This window comes from Pseudophryne corroboree, chromosome 1 (genome assembly GCF_028390025.1).
Source record: "Pseudophryne corroboree isolate aPseCor3 chromosome 1, aPseCor3.hap2, whole genome shotgun sequence".
Taxonomy (NCBI): Eukaryota; Metazoa; Chordata; class Amphibia; order Anura; family Myobatrachidae; genus Pseudophryne; species Pseudophryne corroboree.
This window is the reverse complement of record NC_086444.1, coordinates 221,103,462-221,114,071: the sequence shown is the minus strand read 5'-3', so window position 1 is coordinate 221,114,071 and position 10,610 is coordinate 221,103,462.

Sequence of the window (10,610 nt, the reverse complement as noted above, 5' to 3'; positions counted from 1 at the left end):
AGTGAAACTTTTGTTTTCTGATGGCTCAACGTACACAAACTTTGTTTAATACACACAGTTATTAAAAATATTGTATTAAATGACCTTCAGACTGTGTATATAAGGTGTATATGAAACATAAATGAATTGTGTTAATGTAGACACACTTTGTTTAATGCACAAAGTTATAAAAAATATTGGCTAAAATTACCTTCAGGCTGTGTGTATAAGGTGCATATAAAACATAAATGCATTCTGTGCTTAAATTTAGGTCCCATTGCCATGATATCTCATTATGTATGCAATTATTCCAAAATACGGAAAAATCCGATATCCAAAATACCTCTGGTCCCAAGCATTTTGGATAAGGGATACTCAACCTGTATATGTGTATTTATACATATACATGCACACGCACATGACCAACATTCCAAACATATCCTTTGCATACAGACAATGGTTTATTAGCAATATTCAGCAATGTTTCAACCTTCAGGTCCTTTCTCAAATTGCAAATAAACCATTGTATTTATGCAAATAATATGTTTGGAGTGCTGTTCTCTTTTTCTGTATTAATAATTAATATTTGACTCACCCTACTTTGGTATCTTACTTGAAATTGAATTACTTCTCTTTTGAATGCCCATTCCCACCTCCTACACCACCCCATCCACTGTCCTGCCTCTGTCCCTACTCTGCCCCATGTCTCACCGGAGTCCCAGAGACATGACACACTACTGATTCAATTATATGTGTGTATAAACATACACATGCACACACTAAGCCATATATTAGGCAGCTAGTGAACAGTCAGTTCTTGAAGTTGATGTGTTGGAGCAGGAAATTGGTAAGAATCTTATCAACTTTGAGAAAGGGCCAAATTGTGATGGCTAGAGACCTGGGTCAGAGCATCTCCTAAACAGCAGGTGGGATGTTCCCGTTATGCGGTAAACCGATGACAGGGTCATGGGTGACCAAGGCTCATTGCTGCACATAGGGAGTGAAGGCTAGCCTGTCTGGTCCTATCCCATTCTTGCTTCCACCACCCCATCCTCTGTCCAGCTTCCATTCTCTGTCTGACCTCTTTCCAACCTCATTCCCAGACACATGACGCTCCCGAACTTCTCTAAAGCCTTAATCCAGCTCTGGCTGACTTTATCAGTTACAGCACCTAATAGGCAAATGTGGCCTGGCTGTTACCTCTCCCTTTAAAACCCTATTTTGCCCCCAATGCATGTGAACTTATATTGGCTCTATCATCCCCCTTTAACTTACCCTTTAACTAATTTTTCCCCAATGCCTATGACAGTTGCATTGGTGTGTGATTACAATGCATTTGATACTTGCATTGACATACGATTTCCCTATAGTTTGCTCTGGTTCTGGCTACCCTTTTTCTGCCATCATAGTAGTATTTGTTATCAGTAAAGAGTAAAGATTATATTTTTACCACCAAATTCTGTTGTTGGCTTCATTATTCTTAGGGGTAGAATTGCTAGAGCTTCTAAAACAAACAAGTGGTGGTGTTGTCCATAGCAACCAATAAGATTCTGTATACCATTTTCTAGATATCAATAGAGAAATGATAGCTAGAATCTGATTGGTGAATATGGGTGGCAACACCACCAATTGTCTGTTTTAGAAGCTTTAATAAATATACTCCTTAGTAACCATTAAGGACTACTTGGCATGCTTGTGAAGGGCTCTCTTATTAAAAATGCACTTAGGGGGAAATGTACTAAGCAGTTATAAGAGTGGAGAAATGAGCCAGTGCAGCTGCTCTGTATAATTTGAAAGTAAGCAAATTATAAATCTTACTTCAATGCTGATTGGTTGCAATGGGCAACTTCTCCACTGGTTCACTTCTCCGCTCTCTTCACTGCTTAGTACATAGCCCCCTAAATCTTTGACACAAGTTGACTTTTCATAAAGAAATGCTTAATAAGCTCACATATATACTGTAGAGTGGTCATGAAAGTGAGCCGTTGTACAACAGTATAACATACTGACACATTTCTGGTGATCAGTTGTCACAATCTATTTTGTCTCTAATGCTGAAACCATTGTGGCTGAATTATATATATAAAAATCAAAGTTTTTTGGCCTCCAGAAAAAGGGCCACCATGCTGTATGTGTCAGTCAGTAATATAGAGACACTAAGGTGGAAGTTAATATGAAACTGCTGTTCTAGAGAAAAATAAAACATGTTATTCCCCACAGTATAATGAACTAACCTGGAGTTCTAAATTGCCATAGGTCGGAAGTTTACTGATAGAGCCAGATTCTTTAATACTGAGGGGGATATCCTATTAGCCCCAGTAAAATATTGGGTGCAAAAAACGTATGTTTTTCACAATTTTTCCAGCTGTTTCACTGATTATTTTTCTTTACAGCCTATCCAGATTGATCGCCTGTAAAAAAATGCCCTTTCTCCCGAAAACACACAGGTTCAGTGAAACCTGTGTGTTTTCGGTAGAAACAGCCCCGTTTTTGCACAGGGTTGTTTTTGGGGATTTGGTTTAGTCTGCCTGGGACTGCAGGCATGGTGCCATGGCCCGGAAGCTGCCACTTGGCATGGTGACCCCTACAGGGAAGTCGGGACAGCGTTGTGACCGCATCCCCCCTCTCCCCCGCCCTGGCAGCAGTCAAATGATGGGGAGTGGCCATGTGACCGGGAAGACCCGGAGGAGCAGCGCTGCACCGGGAGCTGTCAGCAGCTGGCATCCGGTGCAGCATAAGGTAACCCACGATAAGCCACCGCTTGTGCTGGCTCATCAGGGGTAATAGGATAGCCCCCGATGGGACAATTATCCCTGGTTAATTATCATGGCTAATTGGGTATCCCACTAAATGTTTTTTTCATTGTCTGTTTCACCTCTATCTATTAGAGTGTCCTTTGTGTATTTGTGTCAAGGGAGAGCTGTATGACACAGACCTAGTTTGGACTGGGGTATAAAGGGCCCACCAGGTGAATGCATTGATGGGGACCCATGTTTAGGGGTGTTGCCAGTCTCCAGAGGCTGTGTGTCCAACAGCTACATTGGTTTGACTAACCATTAAAGAGTGATTAGTCTGGGCCCCTTGATAAATATATATATTGTAAACACTGCTAGGGCATGCATGATAATGTACCAGATTAATAACAGCAATGCACTGTAGAAAATACACAATATCCCTGTGCAGTACAATGTAATATATGTATAATGTATAATTAAAGTGCATAGTCTGGAACCTGATCTTTAGAGGAGGAGGTGGGGCCCCCAGGCAGGGTGTCCCAACAGTGGCTTCCCCTGTATCCATGTGGGCCAGTACAACCCTGCACAGACCCATCATTTTCTATGCATTTAAACATTTATTTAATAAATTTCAGATACAGTACATTGGCGGCTCTCATTTGGAGTTGGACTTAAAGTTGTGACTTTTTTCCCTGCAACTTGCTCTTTTTTTAAGTGCACATGTGCCTTAATTCAGAATGCATTTCTTTTGCCTTGGCTGCATTTTGTACTTGCAGCTTTCTGCACAAAGAGGTCTGGGCCTGGAATTAAAGGTGGCATGTAAATGTGGCCAAAGTAGGTAGGGCATGATGAAATGGTGATGGCACAAAATGCATTTGTTTAAAGGGGGATAACTTGCACGCAGGGAAGCTATCAGGGGGAGACTGCTAGGACTAGTGTCCCAGGTATGGACATCTAATTCAGAGCAGTTATAGGGTATTAGATTCTAAATTAGAGGTGGATTATATTTTTTGTGTAGACTTATTCAGTCTGATTTTTCAACATTCAATATATTCTAATTCAATCTGAAATTTGTAGTTACATTTGCCATGTTGATCAATTGCGAATTCAATCAATGGGGAACTTTAAACATTTGGCTTAGTTAATTAAGTATTGCATTTAGATAAGGTTTCCAAATAGTTTTAAGCACAGTCCACCAAATGTATATATGTTTTATTTACATAAAACATGTTATTGTACACCAACTGGTTGATTATTGTTTTATTTAGATTGTTTCATTAGGGAATTGTTTCATTACATGTTTCATAGGAGAAATAACGATATTAATAGAATTGAAACAATTATAGTTATATGCTTACGTGCTTGTCTGGATGGGCCGCTTTTGTGTCATTGTGACTTCCTCTCCTGCTCGGATTTGCATGCACTCGCTTTTTGAGCATGTGCAGTGGAAATATAGACATGAAATGCTACACAGAGTGCCGTACAGTATGTTCAATAAAGCAGTGGGTAAGGAGCTCACAATATGATCCAATATGCAGTGTATTTTCTTGCTAGAAAGATTGATTATTTATTAACAGTTGCTTGCATAGTGCTACATATACAGTTGTGCTTAATAATTGGGAATAAAAGTGATAAAACAGTAATAAAACAAGACTGAATAATAATATACAAACAAGAGGTATGAGGGCACTGCTCACAAGCTTACAATCTATAAAGAAAGGCATTTTATACATAAGGATAAGTGCGACATATGGCATATTGGTTCAGTCAGATGGTAGAGGTTCTTGGTGGGCTGTATAATCCAGTCACACAGCAATGTTGGTCTAGGGTCATTGGGATGTGTGAGTGAATAAACAAGAAAATATTTAAAGTTATGTATGAATTGTATAGAGCGAAGGTAAATGGTAGAATTGATTACAGAGGTAAAGTGGTTGGTTCTGAAATTTGATGTTTGCCTGAAGAGGTGAGACTCAGGGAACACTTGATGGTTTGGAAACTAGAAGAAAGTCTTCTTGTGCAAGGAAGGGCATTACACAGAGTAGGTGTAGCCCCCAAAAAAACATGTAATAAGGAATGGGAGCAGGTAGTGTGTGTGAATGAGAGACACATATCTTGTGCAGAGTGGGGGAGGGGAATTGAGCTTGGAGAGATTTTGAGATAGCGAAGAGATATATGTTGGTGTAGTTTAGTTGATAGCTTTTATCTAAATACTGTAGAAGGATTTTATATTTAATTTGGTAAAAAAAACAGGTAACCAATGCAGGGACTGATAGAGCAGCATGAACATTTTGCAAAGAAGATCAGCCTAGAATTTAAAATAGATCACATGACTGAAAGTCTATTAAGGAGAAGACCAGTAAGTGTCACAACTGAGGGCCTGAGCTGACGGGAGGCAGCCTCAGTTGTAGGGGCTGAGATGTACCGGAACCTGGGAGGTTGTATCAGACCCCTGGACATGTAAGTAACATGAAGAAGAACCGCCCGAAGGCGTGACCACGACAACTTGAATAAAAGTCAATGATGTTTATTTATGACAAACTCCATGCATCACAGTAGCAGAAAAAGAAACATAAAAGTCAGCAAAGAATAAATATAGTTCCTGGGAACTACAGGGTGGCAGGAGCCACAGGGCACTGGTAGTGTGAGACAGTTCTTATAATCTTCTAGATGGAAAGTCCTTACCAGGCCCGACTGTAGCAATGGAGATAACCCAGGATTGTACCAGCTGGTGTTCCAGGAAAAGCTGGGCTGCTGAAGATAAAACGGCTGCTGTGGATACTGGCTGGAACCAGACTGTTGTTGGCACGGAGTGGATACTGGCTGGAACCAGTTAAATAATAAATGAACTTGGGAGCGATGAAATATGAGCTGAAGTTAGGAGTTTGAGAGCGGTGAAATTATAATACCGGTGGAGAGTGGTAAACTGTAGAAAGGACACCGGCCCTTTAAGAGAAGCTGTACTCTGCTGGAAGCAGGTAAAGTTGTAGCTGGAAACAGATGAATCCACAATGGATCGGAGAGTCAGGCTACACCGCAGGTGGAATGCTGGTGCGGGTCTCTATGGTGGAAGTCTTGAGACAGGAGCTGGAACCTGGAAGACAATCACAGGAGAGAGACAAACAGGAACTAGGTTTGACAACCAAAGCACTGACGCCTTCCTTGCTCAGGCACAGTGTATTTATACCTGCAGCAAGGAAGGGATTGGCTAGGCAATTATGCAGATTAACAATACTGACAACAGATTGGAGTAAATGATCAGCTGACAGAATCCAAGATGGCTGCGCCCATGCAGACACTTGGAGGGAAGTTTGGTTTGTAATCCATGTGGTAATGAAAACAGTAATGGCGGCGCCGGCCACTGGAGACAGGAGGCGCCAGGCTGACAGAAGCACATCCAACCACGCGGACACAGCGGAGGCCGCGGCTGACGTAATCGCCACTCAGACACTCTGCATGCAGAAGTTCAGGGACGGCGGCGGAGGCCGCGGAAGACGCCATGCCAGGTGTAATATGGCGTTTACTGTGACAGCGTCCCAGAGTGACAGGAGAGGATACAGGAATGTACACATCAGGATAACAGATGGGATCCGGTCCTGGAGCGCTGAGCCAGCCTTAGGAGGCATCTGATGGGTAAGAAATGGCGTCCAGATACCCGGATCGTGACAGCATCCCCCCCTTTAGGAGTGGCCCCAGGACACTTCTTTGGCTTTTGAGGAAACTTGGAATGGAATCTCCGGACCAAGGCAGGAGCATGGACATCAGAAGCATTGGTCCATGAACGTTCCTCAGGACCATAACCCTTCCAGTCAATAAGATATTGTAGTTGACCGTAACGGTGACGTGAGTCCAGGATCTTGGCCACTTCATACTCAACGCCTCGTTGAGTTTGGACTTTCGGAGTTGGAGGAAGTGAGGAATGAAACCGATTCAAGATCAGCGGTTTCAACAGGGAAACATGGAATGTCCTGGGTATTTTTAAGAAGGGAGGCAACTGGAGTCTGTAAGCAACAGGATTGATGACTTGTTCAATCTTGAAAGGACCGATATAGCGAGGTGCAAACTTCATACTGGGAACTCTTAACCTCAAATTCTTCGTGGATAACCATACCCGATCACCCACCTTGAGAGCAGGAACTGCTCGACGCTTCTTATCCGCAAACTTCTTGTACCTGAACGATGCCTTGAGCAGAGCTGATCGTACGCTCTTCCAGATATTGGCAAACTGATGCAAGGTGATATCCACTGCGGGAACAGAAGTTGCTGGAAGTGGTTGGAACTCAGGGACTTTAGGGTGGAATCCAAAGTTAGTGAAGAATGGTGTTGAAGCAGATGAAGAATGATACTGGTTGTTATGACAGAACTCGGCCCAGGGAAGTAATTGAACCCAGTCATCTTGAGAGGAGGACACATAGATGCGGAGGAAGGCCTCCAAGTCCTGATTCACCCTCTCGGTTTGACCATTGGTCTGAGGATGGTAAGCCGTGGAAAACTTTAGCTTGACTTGGAGGACTTGACATAAACTTCACCAGAATTTGGCTGTGAATTGAACTCCTCGATCTGAGATAATTTCTTCAGGAAGACCGTGGAGTCGGAAGATCTCTTGTATGAATACTTGAGCCAACTTGGAAGCTGACGGAAGACCGGTGAGAGGAATGAAGTGTGCCATCTTGGTGAACCGGTCAACTACAACCCAGATGGTATTGAACTTGTTGCACATGGGTAAATCTGTAATAAAATCCATCGACAAATGGGTCCAAGGTCGACGGGGAACAGATAGTGGAACCAGTTGCCCCGCAGGCGACTGGCGGGATACCTTATGTTGAGCACACTTTGGGCAAGATGCAATAAACTCCAAGACGTCCTTTTTCAGAGTTGGCCACCAATAGGACCTAGAGATAAACTCCAGGGTTTTTTGGATACCTGTATGTCCGGCAAAACGGGAAGCATGGGCCCAATGCATGAGCTTCTTCCTTAGCATCGGTTTCACAAAACTTTTCCCTGATGGGGGCGTAGAGTCCATCCCTACCGTGGAGAATGCCAACGGATTTATAATAGGATGCTTGTCTGAAGACTCTGACTCATTTTCTTGCTCCCATGAGCGGGAAAGGGCATCGGCCTTGCGATTCTGAGAGCCCGGACAGAACTGGAGTTTAAAGTCGAACCTGGAAAAGAAAAGTGCCCATCTGGCCTGACGAGGGTTGAGACATTGTGCGCCTTTCAGATATAAAAGGTTCTTGTGGTCTGTAAGTATGGTGATTGAATGAGAAGCTCCCTCCAACAGATACCTCCACTCTTCTAGAGCGAGCTTGATGGCTAGCAACTCCTGGTCGCCAATGGCATAGTTGCGCTCAGCTGGGGAGAACTTCCGGGAGAAGAAACTGCAAGGGTGTAAATGGCCATCTTTAGCCCTCTGAGATAACACCGCTCCTACTCCAACGGAGGAGGCATCCACCTCTAAGATGAAAGGAGAGTCGATGTCAGGCTGTTTCAGAACAGGCGCAGAGATGAACCTTTGTTTTAAAAGATGAAATGCTTGCATGGCTTCTTCAGACCACTTGGACGGGTTAGCACCCTTCTTAGTGAAAGCAGTAATAGGCGCCACAATGGTGGAAAAGTCTCGTATAAACTTTCGGTAATAGTTGGCGAACCCCAAGAACCTCTGGACCCCTTTGAGGGTTAAAGGTATCGGCCAATTTTGGATTGCTTGTAGTTTCTCAGGATCCATCTCTAGTCCGGAACCGGACACAATGTACCCTAGAAACGGAATGGACTTGACTTCAAAGACGCATTTCTCTAATTTGCAATAGAGATGATTGACACGGAGACGGGACAGAACCTCTTTAACCCAAAAACGATGTTCCTCTAAATCGTTGGCAAAAATGAGGATATCGTCTAGATAGACCACGACATGACGGTATAGAATGTCTCTGAAGATCTCATTGACAAAATGCTGGAAGACAGCTGGAGCATTGCTCAATCCGAAGGGCATGACGAGGTACTCATAATGTCCGTCACGGGTGTTAAAGGCGGTCTTCCACTCGTCACCCTCACGGATCCGGATGAGATTGTATGCACCTCTCAAGTCCAGCTTTGTAAAGATGGTAGCTCCGCTAACTCTGTCAAAGAGCTCAGTAATCAGGGGTAAAGGATAACGGTTCTTGATGGTAATGTCGTTCAAACCTCTGTAGTCGATGCACGGCCGCAGACCACCATCTTTTTTTTTTACAAAAAAGAAGCCTGCGCCGGCTGGGGAAGAAGAAGGTCGAATGAACCCCTTTGCTAGGTTCTCTTTAATGTATTCCTCCATAGAATGCGTCTCAGGCAGAGACAACGGATAAGTTCGGCCTCGAGGTGGAACCTTCCCTGGAACGAGATCAATCGGGCAGTCCCATTCTCTATGAGGAGGAAGGATATCAGCAGAAGCTTTTACTGAACACATCCGTGAAATCTTGATATGGAGGAGGTGGAACATCAGACGACCTGGGGGAGGAAGAACAGACAGGCAATACTTTAAACAAACATGTCTCAGCACAGGAGGAACCCCATGCCAGGATTTGCGTAGTCGTCCAATCAATTGTAGGATTGTGAAGACGGAGCCATGGAAGGCCCAGGACCACAGGATGTGTGGCTCTTGGAATCACTAAAAAAGAAATAAGTTCGGAATAAAGAACTCCCACTCTCAGACGAACTGGTAGAGTCCTTAAAGAAATAACTGCATCAAAAATTTTGCTGCCATCCACGGCAGTTAAAGAAATGGACGAAGGAAGTCTCTCGGTGGGTAGGGACCACCGTTTAACATAGGCTTCGGTAATAAAGTTCCCAGCTGCTCCGGAATCAAGGAGGGCAATGACGTTCCGATAACGTTGAGCAACTTGAAGCGAGACTGGGAGATTACAATCTTGAGGAGATGGAGAGGAGATCATTACTCCTAGCCGGCCCTCTCCTTGGCGAGCTAGGATTTGGAGTTTCCCGGACGTTTGGGACAGGCATTAATGGTGTGAGACGGAGCTGCACAATAAAGACAGAGAGACTCGGAGAGACGTCTTCGGCGCTCAGCAGGAGTTAAACGGGAACGGCCAATTTGCATGGGCTCATCTTTAGTTGGTGACAGTTGGCGAGGAGGAGGAGCAGAAGATTTTGGAGCAGATGATCTTCCACGCTCAGTTGCTCTCTCTCTGAAACGTAAATCAACTTTCGTGCAGAGTGAGATTAGCTCATCTAACTTAGATGGTAAGTCTCTGGTAGCTAACTCATCTTTAATACGCTCAGATAAGCCATGCCAGAATGCAGCATACAGGGCCTCGTCGTTCCATGCCAGTTCGGATGCCAGGATCTGGAACTGTATCAGATATTGTCCTACAGTACGTGACCCCTGGCGTAAACGGAGAATCTCGGATGAAGCTGAGGTTACCCGGCCTGGCTCGTCGAAGATGCGCCTGAATGTTGACACGAAGGCAGTGTAGGAAGATAGCAGGGTGTCGGACCTCTCCCATAACGGTGATGCCCAATCAAGGGCTGAGCCACTGAGAAGAGAAATAATGTAGGCAATTTTTGTACGGTCACTGGGAAAATTGCCAGGTTGTAGCTCAAACTGAATCTCACACTGGTTGAGAAATCCCCTGCAGAATCTTGGAGATCCGTCAAATTTTGCTGGCGTTGGAAGATGAAGACGTGGAGCAGAAATGGGTAAGGTGGGTGGGGTTATAGCTGGAGTCACTGTGGTTGACGCACCAGACGCGCCTGATCCACGGAGAGTTGTCTGAATCCCATCCAGCCGAGTAGAGAAATCCTGGAGACAGCGGATGATGTGGCCCTGTGCAGCCTCCTGATGTTCTAGTCGGGCTGCCAGTTCTTGCATCGGCCTGGCCGCTTGATCCTGGTCTCCGGCTGGATTCA